At 44.1% G+C, this 13107-nt stretch overlaps 1 long non-coding RNA gene across 1 annotated transcript; it reads left to right on the top strand.

Annotated features, from left to right (window-relative positions):
• Positions 1-6066: 6066 nt before the first annotated feature.
• LOC106557639 lies at positions 6067-8897 on the top strand. Its single transcript, XR_005376694.1, has 3 exons — positions 6067-6160; positions 6847-6926; positions 7190-8897. It is a non-coding gene; the product is annotated as an uncharacterized LOC106557639 (long non-coding RNA).
• The last annotated feature ends 4210 nt before the right edge of the window (positions 8898-13107 follow it).

Below are 13107 nucleotides of genomic sequence, written 5' to 3' on the forward strand. Positions count from 1 at the left end.
CTGGTAGATAGGGTGAAATATATATAAAATTGTGAATACATTATTTAATTCAAAAATTAAACTTAGAAATACCAATGGATGTGGGTATCGGGGGGAGGTAATGGAATTATGTAGCACTTTTTCATTCTGTTACATATTTCTGATTTCTCTGAATGTTTTATGTGGTACATGTACTAAGTGGCAATATAAAAAATAGTACATATAACTAGTAAGTACAAACGAGGAAGATAAGTAGACAGACAATGGTTGAAAATAATCAAAATGGAAAATTTTATTGGACTAGGTAAAGAATAAAAATCAACCGGCTGTGGCTAAAGGGGAAAAATAATTCATTGGAAGGGTGTTGGATATTTCATTGAATCCCCAGGAAGGCAGAAGCAATGTATGCGAAATAAAAGCAGAACCATCAGATGACTACACTGTGGCCATGGCTCCACTGGACCGAGTTCCTTCTGCCATCTTTAGGGAACGGGAAGTCAGACCAGAAATTTCAATTGAGCCCAAGATGTGGCAGCTTCCAGATGTCAGGGTATGAGGCAGGTCACTCGGCAGAAATGTGAAAGCAGATGGCCCAGAACTGGGTATAGTGAGGACATCAAAGGGACGAGAGACTGAGATTGGAGGCAGACCTTTGAAGAGGACCCTAAGATTGTGGAGTCCCACCATGCCCAAGAGAGTGATAGAGCATTCCAGCAGGGGAATTGCCAACACACCCACAAAAATGCCCATAACAGGGCCACCTTTCAACATTGGTCAGACCCACAGAGCAAAAAGCCAGTTTACGACAGTAACCAGTCTGTGAGGAAATGCCTCTTTCCTCTTAGCCCTAACGCCAGACAGGTTAATAATAGCAGCTGGGCAGTGGGGAGGATGTGATGGGGAGAAGAAGGAGTCAACCCATCCTCTTCATAGTCCTAGCTGGGATGGGGAGGAGAATTTTTACCTTCAGCTGGAGATAGAAGTATACACAGATAAACCGAGACTGTGTTTTGCAAGTTAATGACCACAGGACTTTGTTACCTGGCAGAGACCAAGAAGGTCATGGACATTCATCTCATATGGCTTCCACTGGTAATGGCAAATCCACTCCCATGCTGGAGGCTTAAGGAGGTGTCAGGTGGGGTAAGCAAAAAGTTGCTTGTAGGGGTGCCCATCACAAGGTCAGTGAAGTGACAGTAGTATAGCGATTGAACATTAAATCTACTCTAGCTTCTTCAGCTCACTTGCTCCTGTTTCAAAGTCCCAAGCAGAAGCATCCGATTGATAAACTGAGATCTCGAGCCCATGCTCCAGGCACCATGTTGCTCACGATACTCTACTTGATGAATTCGCTAAATTTAGGAAAAGGGTTTAGATGAAACTGATATACATGCCCTCTACAGGGAAGCTCTGCATTCACTTTTGTTGGGTATTGCACCTTGCTGAGTGCCAGAGGGGTGAGGAACGGAGGAAAGGATTCTAAAAAAGAGTGGCATAGACTCTGCCCTCAGTGAAGTGGAGTCTCACTACATTATAGCAAGGACAACACAAAAGTATCTCACTTTTATCTAGAACCTTACAAGCCTAAGAAGCTCTTTAATGTTAATTGCATTTGCTCTGGACACCAAGACAATGAGAAAACTCTCTAGGGTCCAACACAGTGCCTGGCATGTGCTAAGTATTCAGTAAATGTTAGTTCAATGATTCAATGAGCAAAGGAATGAATGGGTAAGGAAGAGTTAAGTCCACTGATAAATGTATGGGCTTTGCAACTCATCAGTCTAGTTCATAGCTCAGCCTTGTCAAGTGGAACTCACCATGATGATGGTTCTTTATCTGTGCCTTGCAATATGGTAGCCCACGTATGGTTACTGAGTGCTTAAAATGTACTAATGAGGCTGGGGAACCGAATATTACTTTTATTTAATTTTAATTTATTTCTGTTTGAATTAAAATGGCCACATGCAGCTAATGGCTACTGTACCAGACAACACAGGTCTGGAGTTCTAATTCTAGTACGTTTATCTAGCCTATAACCTGAGCAAACTCTTTAATTTCCCTAAATCTGAAGTTCTCCAAATGGGAAATGGGAAAAAATAATGTTTCCCTACCCCACTATCTGTGATGGTTTAAAGAGGTCTTATAGGTGAAAAGGTGAAGTTCACTGGGTTGTCAAAGGCAAGGCTTCAAATTTGGCAGAAGCTCAACAAATGGAAGCCACCATTTGGACTCCTGGGACTGCCACCACAGAGCAGACGCCAAGACTCAGATTAGAGAGCCTCTCCAGGTCACATGGCTAGGGCACAGCAGAGTAGGAATCGCGTCTCCTCTTTTCCTTACCACGAAGGTTTTCTCACCACCAAGTTAAGCAAGAGCTTCAAAAATCCATTTGGGTACTAAGAATTGTCTGTGCACTGAAAAATGAGTCTTTCCCATATGTTTGTGATTAGTATTCAAATTCATGTCGATTCCACTGGGATTAATAAAACATAAATTCGTTTAAAAGCATTACTGACTTTATAGGAGGTTTTTATCACTATGTGGATTCTCAATCTACACTAAAAGTACAACTATTACCTGAGCTTTCTCAGAATCTTTTGACATTGAAAAGGCACCCTCATCCTCTTTATTGAAAAGGTTAACACCTTCCCTAAAGAAGGGAAAGACGTGGGAGACCCCACACACAAAAGAGTTAAATATTCAGAGAAAACGGTGATACAAGAGACTCCATCAACCAGTATATATTCTAGGTACATTTGCTAGAAACGTGAATGGCAGTTTTTACCAGAGGGTTTATTTAAAGTCAGTTAATAGAAAAGATCAATGTGTAATTTCCTAAAGGATTCTGCAATAATCAGCAGCTATAATAAATAAAGCTCTGAGTTTAGTTTTAAAAAATGAAGCACACCCATTCAAATTGGGTGAAATAATGCTTTAAATAAGCAGATTATGTGAAAGATTTCGGAATTTTAATAAGCGGTCCTGAGTGGAGTGAATAAAACCCAGAAAGTGCACATGAGGATTCATTGGGATGAAAAAATAAAATACTGCAATTCCTTTATTTACTTTTTATCTAAAAAAAAAAAAAAGCCAAGCATCACTAATATTTCATGTATGCACTGATAGCAGTACATGTGTATAATTTAAATAAATAGACATCTGAAGGTGCATATTCAGAATTGTTTTACAAAGAAGATTGCTCAATGCAAAATCTTTAGAAATTTTTGTTTTAGAAGACAACCAGCTCAGGATCAACATTAGTAAATGGATCCTAATGATCAGTTAGTGATTGGTAAAAACAAGCCAAAAATGGAATCATCTTAGATATATTAATTAGCTTGTGTAACAAACCACCCCAAAATGAGTTGGCTTTCAACAACATTTTTTTTTCTTTTCTTTCTTTCTTTCTTTCCTTTTTTTTTTTTTTTTTTTTCTGAGAACCTGCACAGTGTCACTAATCCTGACAATCTAATAATACAGGTTCCGAAAACTAAGTCATATGAGACAGGGCTGAGAGACCAGGGATGGTTTACGCTATGAAAAGAGAACACGAATGGGAAAGAGAAATACATGTTAGACATTTACTATCTTGATTTCTTACAGCTTATATTTGAATACAATTTATAGTGGGAGGAAAAATATTTTGAATGGACAATCAGTTGAAGCCACAAAAATAAAAGCAGTTTTTTTCTTTTCCCTAATTGATTTCAAAATCACAATTTTATAGAACGATATGATTTCAGAGAGTTACATTTGTGTGGAATGACACAGTCAGCTGACATAAAATTACTGGAAAACCCTGGAGGAGATGTATATATTGCATACTTGTCAACTTTTCTCATTTTTACCAAGGAATTTCTTTCTTCTCATTTTAAAAGAAAACCAGGAGTCTTTGTTTCTTTTTCTTTCCCTCCACCAACTCAAATTCTCTAATTGTAAATTCAAAATATGAGCAGATGTGAAGATGGCTTTGGTATAAACAAAAGAAAGATGGAGTAAAATGCATGCCCGTCACTGCATGAGAAATGGTAGGACAAATGTACGGCACCTCCGCATCAGAATGATAGTGACAAGTACCTCTTGTCCACCCAAAAGAAATATGAGAAATAAAATCCTATTTTAAAGAAAACTTGTGCACATGCAGTGTCCCTTCTAGGGATAGTTGGAATAGTGTTCTGTTTGAATAATCTTATATTGTCTCCCAGAACTAAAATTTCTGCAAAGTCAAATCAAAATACTATAGAACTCTGTCCATTATTTAAGAAATTAATTGAATTTATTCCAAGATTTAGAATTGAAATGTAAGATCATCCAATAAAATAGATTCCAATAACCAAGAGCCTTGAATACTTAGACCATGATAAAAATATATAGTTTCTTGCTTTTAACAGACAACAAACCAAGGCTGCAATGAAAACAAAATGTCATCTCTTTCAGTGGCATTCCTGGAAGAAAAGTCAGAAATGACTAGGTCCTTACTCCAAAAGAGCATTTTTTAGTCAGGAAGTTAAAAAAGTTTCAATCTGTATGTTCCTCCACCTTCCTAGGCCCAAAGGTATTTTTTTGCTGAGTGGTGCAAAACAGAAAACGGACATTTGCTTCTGGCATTGTGACCTTCCCCAGGTCCCTGTCCGAGCTGCTTTGACGCAGTGTATTTCTGGCACATACTTGTGATATAACCAGCAACCATTATCCATAAATGCTCAACTTGACAGCAAGTGAGAGTAAAAAAAAAAAAAAAAAAAAAGAATTCTCTTCTGCATCAATGAAGAGTGCCACACCACAAACACATTTCTTTTATAGGATAGATGATTTTTTTAAAAATTAATTCAGATGGACAACTGCTCAACACTGTTATTTTTCATTTAGCTGTACACATGAATCTACCTAATTTTTGTTATAAAACCAATCGAGCTCTTAAATTATACTTGTGATATAACCAGCAACCATTATCCATAAATGCTCAACTTGACAGCAAGTGAGAGTAAAAAAAAAAAAAAAAAGAATTCTCTTCTGCATCAATGAAGAGTGCCACACCACAAACACATTTCTTTTATAGGATAGATGATTTTTTTAAAAATTAATTCAGATGGACAACTGCTCAACACTGTTATTTTTCATTTAGCTGTACACATGAATCTACCTAATTTTTGTTATAAAACCAATCGAGCTCTTAAATTATACTTGTGATATAACCAGCAACCATTATCCATAAATGCTCAACTTGACAGCAAGTGAGAGTAAAAAAAAAAAAAAAAAAGAATTCTCTTCTGCATCAATGAAGAGTGCCACACCACAAACACATTTCTTTTATAGGATAGATGATTTTTTTAAAAATTAATTCAGATGGACAACTGCTCAACACTGTTATTTTTCATTTAGCTGTACACATGAATCTACCTAATTTTTGTTATAAAACCAATCGAGCTCTTAAATTTTATAAACTATCTCTAATTTTTTTTAAAAGAAATCTGTAGCTGGTCCATACGTTTTCCAACTAAGACTTAGGACAAAACCTCCACATGCTTAAAAATGCCATCCCCTCCACCTCTGTACATACGCATAACGCCCGATCCAACTCCACACTTATCCACTGATGACTAAACCATTTGAGATGGCTTGATGGGGGCCAAGGGGGAAAAGGGCTGGGGAGGATTTTATTTTTTTTACAATAGGCATGCATATATTTACCGAACAAGACATTTTGCTCCGTATTTTGCTTTAGTGTGTGGGGGGAATCATAATTGTATTTAGACTTTATATGGCATGGGTTACTCAGTTCACAGCAGAGGCACCTGCAGCAAATTAATTTGTTGTAGCACATTAATTATCTCATAGCTTCTATTTAGGCTGCAGCTGTTGCTATTATGTTAATAATATTTTTTATCACCACTGTATACAACAGGTTATGGAAATAATAGAAATATCTCTCTTTTGGGGGGCTTCCCCCCCTGTCGTTTCCATTTTTCTATGTCAGAAGGGAAGACTGAAAGAAATTTAGGCAAATTAAGCCCCAAAGCGCACTATAATTTTCTATTTCTGAACCGATTTGTAAGAGAATGGGTCACTGAAATTAGCAAAGAATCACCCCACACAAAGATGGCGCGTGCAGAATTTGTGAAAGCGAAAAAGAAGACGAAGGAGAAGCAAAAGAGGGACGGAACACTGCAATGCTGGGGTGGTGAGTGTTTGGATGGGGGCGGGGAAAATGCTGCAGTTTTCATGAAATAATAAGGTGGGGGAAAAGAGGCATACAAAGAGTAGGTTTTTCATTGTTTGTAAAATATAAACACAGATGAATTCTGTCTTTGGTTTGTTCATGCTTTTCACTCTGCACAGCAGGGATGTTCTTAAGAAGTTGCCCTCTGCGAAATTTCACTAAATGGGAACCGTGGACCCTGCATGATGGGATTATAATCACACCAGCCACTCCTTTTACATAATTTTTTGTTTAAGATCCAGTAAGACTCCCTGTTTTTAATATATATAAAGCAATAGACACGTATATGTCGATAAACTGAGAGTTTGCGTCCCCATAGCCCAGTGCAGGCTAAAACAAAAAACACCGGTGATATCACATCTACAAATCTCAATGGATTCAAAAACAATATGAAAATTTTTAGCTGACAAGAACATGTCTGCTGCCTGCAGTCCCTGCAATAGCTCACCATGTTGCCTACTAACCGAAAGATCAAAAATTATCGATTTCATGGCGCTGCGTGCTCTGGAAAGAAAGGCTACTTTAAAATTTGCATTGTTTAAGAAATGAGTTAAAAGAAAAGAATCATTTTTTTCCGAACGCTCTGGAATGTGAAAATGGCTTGTTTTAATCTTATCCATGATTTACTATAATTCTATTATTTTTAGCAGCTGGAGTCCAGAAATGATTTTTTTCGATGAATTTAGGATTTTGCCGCAGTATACATCTGCAGTCCCAGAATCCTCCGGTAAGTTAATCCTTCTTGCGATGGGAAACGCCTTTAACCTTCTTGTGAATGAGATATCTGCAACCATTTTGAAATTTTTAATAGAGGGGTGTGGGGGGTGGGTGGGTGGGTGGGGGGGTGTGTATGTCTCCAAAGCGTGATTTCCTTGCAATGCAGCGGTATTTATCTTATTTCTTAGAAACACTGAGAAACATATACCTTTGTGCTCTTTAAATATCATGGATGATGTCTCCATTGCTTTTCCTTCACACTTTCTATGGTAGCCATTAAATGTGCTTCCTTAGTATGGCAAGGACTGTTGTGTCAAACCAAGGAAGGCCTCGAGGACATGCAACTCCAAGCAGGAAGCGTGTTCCTGGCATAACTGAAGCCGCCATGATCACAGCTACCACTGCTGCTGCCACGGCCACCACCATGGCCATCGCCTCCCACCACCTTCACCGCCCCTCCCTCGCTCTGCAGTGCACACCCGATGCAAGCTTTCCACAGTGGCTCTCCGCCCGAATTTGCCCAGTGGGTTCCTAGATTACTTCTGTGTGCGAGAATAGCCAACCATGTAGTCTGACAAGAGGTATTTACAACTACTTAGCCTGTTCAGCTGGAAAGAAATCAAAAGATAACACTGAATCCTGAGATGATGTATTGCAAATCAAAAGTCCCAATCCATAAATAGCCACTTGATGAGCTGCTAAATGAAAAGCTGATCTGATTATTGTCCAGTGTTCTCACGTTGTCAGGAAGAAATATTTTTAACAGAACTTCTTAGGGAAATTGGGACTTACTATTCATAAATGCATGGAATATTATTTAGTCTTACCTTTCTGCTGGGAGAGGTTTCTTCCCAAGGAGATTCGGATATAGAGTCCAGAGGAGACCACACCCTCGTTTCACAGCTTATTTTCTACTGTCTCTGTTTACGTTTAAGTTGGATTGATTAACAGCCACAATTATACATTAATTTAAGGGACCTAATCAAAAGAAGCCAGTCACTCACTCCCCTCTCTCTAAAGGAAGCTCATTGTCTTAGTGCTCAATAAATGTTTAATTAGTGGATTTGATAGTTAACTATCCAAAAAGTGAATGGGCCTCCTTTCCAGTGCTGACTTGACTAATGTTTCTGTTGGAAGCGCACAATCTGAGCATTTTTTCTGTGCCTAAAGGTGATTCAAAAGTGTATGTTTTAGTGAAGGGGCGCTTTTACATTTCAGGTTCCATGTAGTCACTGCTTGATACGCCAATGGTCTAATATCATGACAAGTAATACTTCCTCTGTTAAACCAGCTGGAGACACTTTGGGTTTCTAGGCACAGAGCCTGAAATTTAGAACCATTTGTCTTCTGCATTTTTGTTGTTGTTGTTGTTGCTGTTGTTTAATGCAGTCTTTTGCATTAAAATGGATTAATTTATGTCAAACCCCAATGATCAGCTCTAGAAGAAAAAGGTGTAAAAAGATAACCAAGTGTTTTTATGAAACATATTGCCCAAGGTCAATTTTGAAAAAAGCAATTTGACAAAAACCACTTATTTCACCAGCTCATCAGGTATTTTGATGCTTCTGTTTCTCCTTGGCTTAATGTTAGCATTTGTCTTCATTTCACAGAAGTTATTCATGTCATATCTTCGGTGAGACAATTGGGACAATTTCTGTTGTTTGAGAGAAGCAAATAAAAATTCTGAGCAATCTGTTACATTCAACAAATTTTTCTAAATGCTAGTTACCCACTAATTCTTCAGTACACTTCAATTTGATGGGAAAGACAGCTTACTGTATTGTTGCAAATTTTACATTTCCTTTAATAACATTGTGTTTGCTTACAGCATTAGCAGGGATTTAAAAATCTTAATTCCAAATTTAGATCAAGATATCTAAGTGATAGAAAACGCTTCAATTATCTCGGCATCCGAATAAAGAAAAATACAAACATACAAGAGTTTATCCCTTAGATGCTCGAATGGTGCAAATGTGTCTTAACCAGTTTTAAGAGAGTGCAAAGAAACAAAAGCAAAAACACCACAGAAACTGAATATAGAAAAAGGAGACATCCATAAAAAAATTCTTCAACTATTGATTAATCAGTCATCTGATTTTAAATGTCTGACTCTAGTCAAATCAACTGCATATTCCTTAATACTATATGTGAGGATTAAAATTGGGGGGATCAGTGCCTGGAAATGCTATTTACAATTCGAGTTTATACGAGAAACACCGCTTTGACGAAATAACTTTTTCTGTATAATGTGTTTGGATTCCGACTAGCAGAGCTCATCGCCACTGGCTTATTTAATGCTACAGAATTACTAGCAAAGAGACAAATGAGGAAGTAATTCCAGACAATGGATCTCACCAAAAATCATCTCAGTGCGTGTACTTTTTGCACTAGTGTGGTCATAGCAGTTAAGCGTTACCAGTGTATGTAGTAAAATATCTTTAACACGGGGGAAGAAACTATTTATTTAAATTATTTAAAGAACATGTTGGCCCTGAAACGTTAGCTTGCCTAAAACTACATATGCTACTCCAGGGGTGAATAAGTAGGTTTTCTGCTCTTACCTATGTATAGAGACCTATTGTTTGCACGCATTAATTACAGGGATAAAAGCCTCCAGACAACTTTCACTGTTGCTTTTTGCACTCTCCATTGCTTTGGAGGAAAAATAAGCATCAACAATAGACAAAGTGGATCGATCATAATTGTTTCAGCTTTAATCAATGCCAATCTTGCTGGATGACAATCGGGACCTTTCCAAGGGAAATGAGGACTCAACTTCGGCCTATTAAGACGAATTAGGAAGTGTTTTTGAGGAGTCGAAAATTAGTCAAAAATAAAAAAAATCACAAGCTGCCTAATTGATGACTCCTTCCATAAACAACATCATCGATGTCTCAAAAGTATCACCTTCGAAATGCATTTCCTCCAAAGAAACATCCGCACGAATAAATCTATTGCTGGTAGCACCGTGGAGCCAGATAAAAATGGAATCTGTAAGAATTAAGCTAACTGACGGGGCTCTGGAGCGCATCCGTCCCCGCCAGTCGTGGGCTCCGGTGCGACTTGTTGAGCGGCGGACGGGGCGCCCGTTCCCCGGAGAGTCCACGGCCTCGGGGAGGGGGGCGCGGGCGGCCCGGCCCCGGGCTCACTTCCCGCCGGGGCGCGGGGTCCACGGCCCGGACCCTGGGGGGCCGCGCGGCGGCGCACGGCTCGGGGAGCGCGAGGCCCAGGCCGCCCGAGCCGCGCTCCCCCGCCCCCGAGCGCCAGCGCCGAGAGGCCGCCTCCCGCGGGCAGCGGGCAGCGGGCAGCGGGCAGCGGGCAGCGGGCAGCGCGAGGCAAGCGGGCGTCCGCCCCCACGGCCCCCGGCGCCCTCGCCCGCCGTCCCGCGGAGCCGCGCCGCCGGGCGACCTCGCGCGTGTCCCGCCCGTCCCGCGGGGAGCGCCGGGGGGGCGGCCGGGGAGCGGCGGGGAGCGGCCGGGGAGCGCGCGGGCGCCCCGCCTCGGCCCCGGGCGGCGGGACGGCGGCGAGCGCGGGGCGGCGCGGGGCGGGGCGGCGCGGGGCGGGGCGGGGCGGCGCGGGGCGGGGCGGCGCGGGGACTACTTTCGGCCGCTCTCGGCGCCCCGCCCCTTGTCCTCGCGCGGCGGAACGCTCCGCGCTGCGCCGGCGGCGGCAGGATACAGCGGCCCCTGCGCGACTTATAAGAGCTCCTTGTGCGGCGCCATTTTAAGCCTCTCGGTCTGTGGCAGCCGCGCCGGCCCGGCCCTGGGAGCGCAGCGCAGGGGGAGGCGGAGACGGAGGAAGGTCCGCGGCGCAGCTCCAGCCCCCGCCGAGCCGCCACCGCAGGCCGAGGACGGTCGGACGCCAGCGGCGGGAGGAGCCCGTCCCCCTGAGGTGCTTGGGCGCCCCTTCCTTTCCCTTCCCTTCCCTTCGCTTCGCTTCGCTTCGCTTCCGCGGCTGCTCCCGCTGCCTCTTCCGAGCCAAACTTCGTCGCGGGCGCGCGGTCCCGGCGGCGGCGGGGAGCCGGGCCCTGCGCGGCGCGGAGGCCCGGGGTGGGCGGCGGGGGCCGCGGGGGCCGCGGGCTGGGGGCGCCGGGGAGGCGGCGGGGGCGGGCCGCGCCCGGGGGGCGGGGGGCGGCGGGCGGCGGGCGGCGCGGCGGGCGGGCGGCGGCCGGGCCCGGGTTCCGGTCGCGCGGCTCTTCGGGGCCCCGGGGGCGCCGCCGCGGGGAGGGGGCGACGCGAGGGCGCGTCCGGGAGCTGGAGGGCCGGCGGGGGCGGGCGCGGGCGCGGGGCGGCTGTGGCTTCCGTCCGGGGGCTCGGGCCGCGGCCGAGTTTGGGGGAGGGACCCTGCGCCTCGGGATGCTCCGGGCCGGGGCGAGGGGCGGGGGCGGGGGCGGGGGCGGGGTGGGGGCGCGGGTCGGGGGCTCCGCCTTCCCGGCCGCCGCGGGGAGTTGGGGTCCGGGCGCCGGGCCTGGGACGCCGCCCGGGTCCCGTCTGCCGGCTCGGTAGGGCCAGTGGACTTGCTGCTCGGATTCCTTCGTCTCGATCTTAAAGGGGCGAAGGAAGGGAATTCTTGAGAGGATTGTTACTGTTTTCCTATCCCCTGCCTCCGTGAGTTTGGCGCTGGTGCCTGTTTAGATCCAGGCAACTTTAAACCTTAGAGGAACCAAACTACTAGCGCAGACGGCGCGATGCGTCAGTGAGGCTTGCACACACAGACCCGTGCCCTGCGCGTGTGTTTTCTCGTTCCGCGCCAGGTGAGTGAAAGCGGCGGGCCACGCACCCCGGGTCGCTGGGGTTCCTGGCGGTGGGCGTGAGACCCTGGTAAGAACGGGCGGGGGCCGGGGCGCCTGGCTTACTGGCTCTTGCCAAGGGAAGGGCGGGATTCGGCTTCGGAGTGCCTCGGGATCTCGTTGGTAGAAAACGATTGATTCAAATACTTTTATGGCAGCTAAACATGATTTTTAGGGCACTATTCTTTCCAGCAGGGTGAGTTCCACCCCCCACCCCCACCCCCGCTGCGAAATCGACCACATAGAATTCAAGTGTTGCAACTTCTTTGAGTGTTTTGTTTCGGGGGAGAGGATTTTGAACCGAGACTTAGGAACTTCTCAAAAAGCCTGCTCCTGGATCCGCGAAACTTAAAAAGCTTCGGCAGTTGGGTGTAGTTGTTTCCTTGGTTTTCTGTTCCCTTTTGGAGGGAGCATTGTCTCCATACTTTCTATCTTCCAGACATCTGTGGCCTCCCCCCCCCCCCCCCCCCCCGAGTTTGTGAGTCGTGAATGAAGAGAGACTGGCCTGCTGGTATGCAGAGGTCGGCAAAAGGAAATCGAGGAGTGGTTTTAATGAAATGAGAGCTTTGTGTCATGAATAGTGGTGGCTTAGACTAGACATCAACTTGAAGAGACGGCTATCCTTTGATAAAGTCTAGGCTAATGTTTTTCAGATCGCTGAAGTTATGAAGTATTTTGTGTGGAATTTAGGAAGCTCTTGCATTATTGTCAGTTGGTGAACATGGAGTACCCTTAGGTATCTTCGTGTTACCTCGTCTTCGCGCTACAAGAGTAGAGTAGCTTGAAATGTACAAAACGCTGCCGTTAGGTATCTGCTTAAATTAGTGACATAAATTTCTATTTTGGAGGCTTTGTTTTGGGTCCAAACCAGGGCTGCTGCAGTGTTTATTTTACTTTAACATTTAAACCCACACAATCTCTAGATTTAAGACAAAGAGTACCATTAAGGTTTACTTGAGAATATCGTTTCTCAAAATTTGCTTAATTTGCACCCAGTATTCATTACTTTGACCCAGTCTTTGTTCCGAAGGCCATGTACAAGGCCAAGGCCCTAAAGTGATTGCAACAGTAACTTGAAAAACTTGCAGAAGACTGTTCTATAGGATTAAAGGAATGCTGAAACTATTCAAGTCTGAAGTCCTTGAAGGGGAAATAAAATGCACTAGGAAGTTTAGTATAGCATGCAACTTAGAGCCCTCCCTTGTGTGGAGTACTAAGCTTGCAACTCTTTCAGAGGCTGGAAGTCATTTTAAATAGCTTTCAGAGAAAGCTAAGCTTTAAAAATAAGGTGTTAATAAAGTAAAACATTCACTGGTCGTCAAGTGTCAAGAAGTATTGTAGTTTTCCTTCTTTTGAACTAATTGTTAATCTTCGTCTTTTGCTAAGATGATTATGTAGAATG

The sequence above is a fragment of the Canis lupus genome, chromosome 23, assembly GCF_011100685.1.
Source record: "Canis lupus familiaris isolate Mischka breed German Shepherd chromosome 23, alternate assembly UU_Cfam_GSD_1.0, whole genome shotgun sequence".
NCBI lineage: Eukaryota > Metazoa > Chordata > Mammalia > Carnivora > Canidae > Canis > Canis lupus.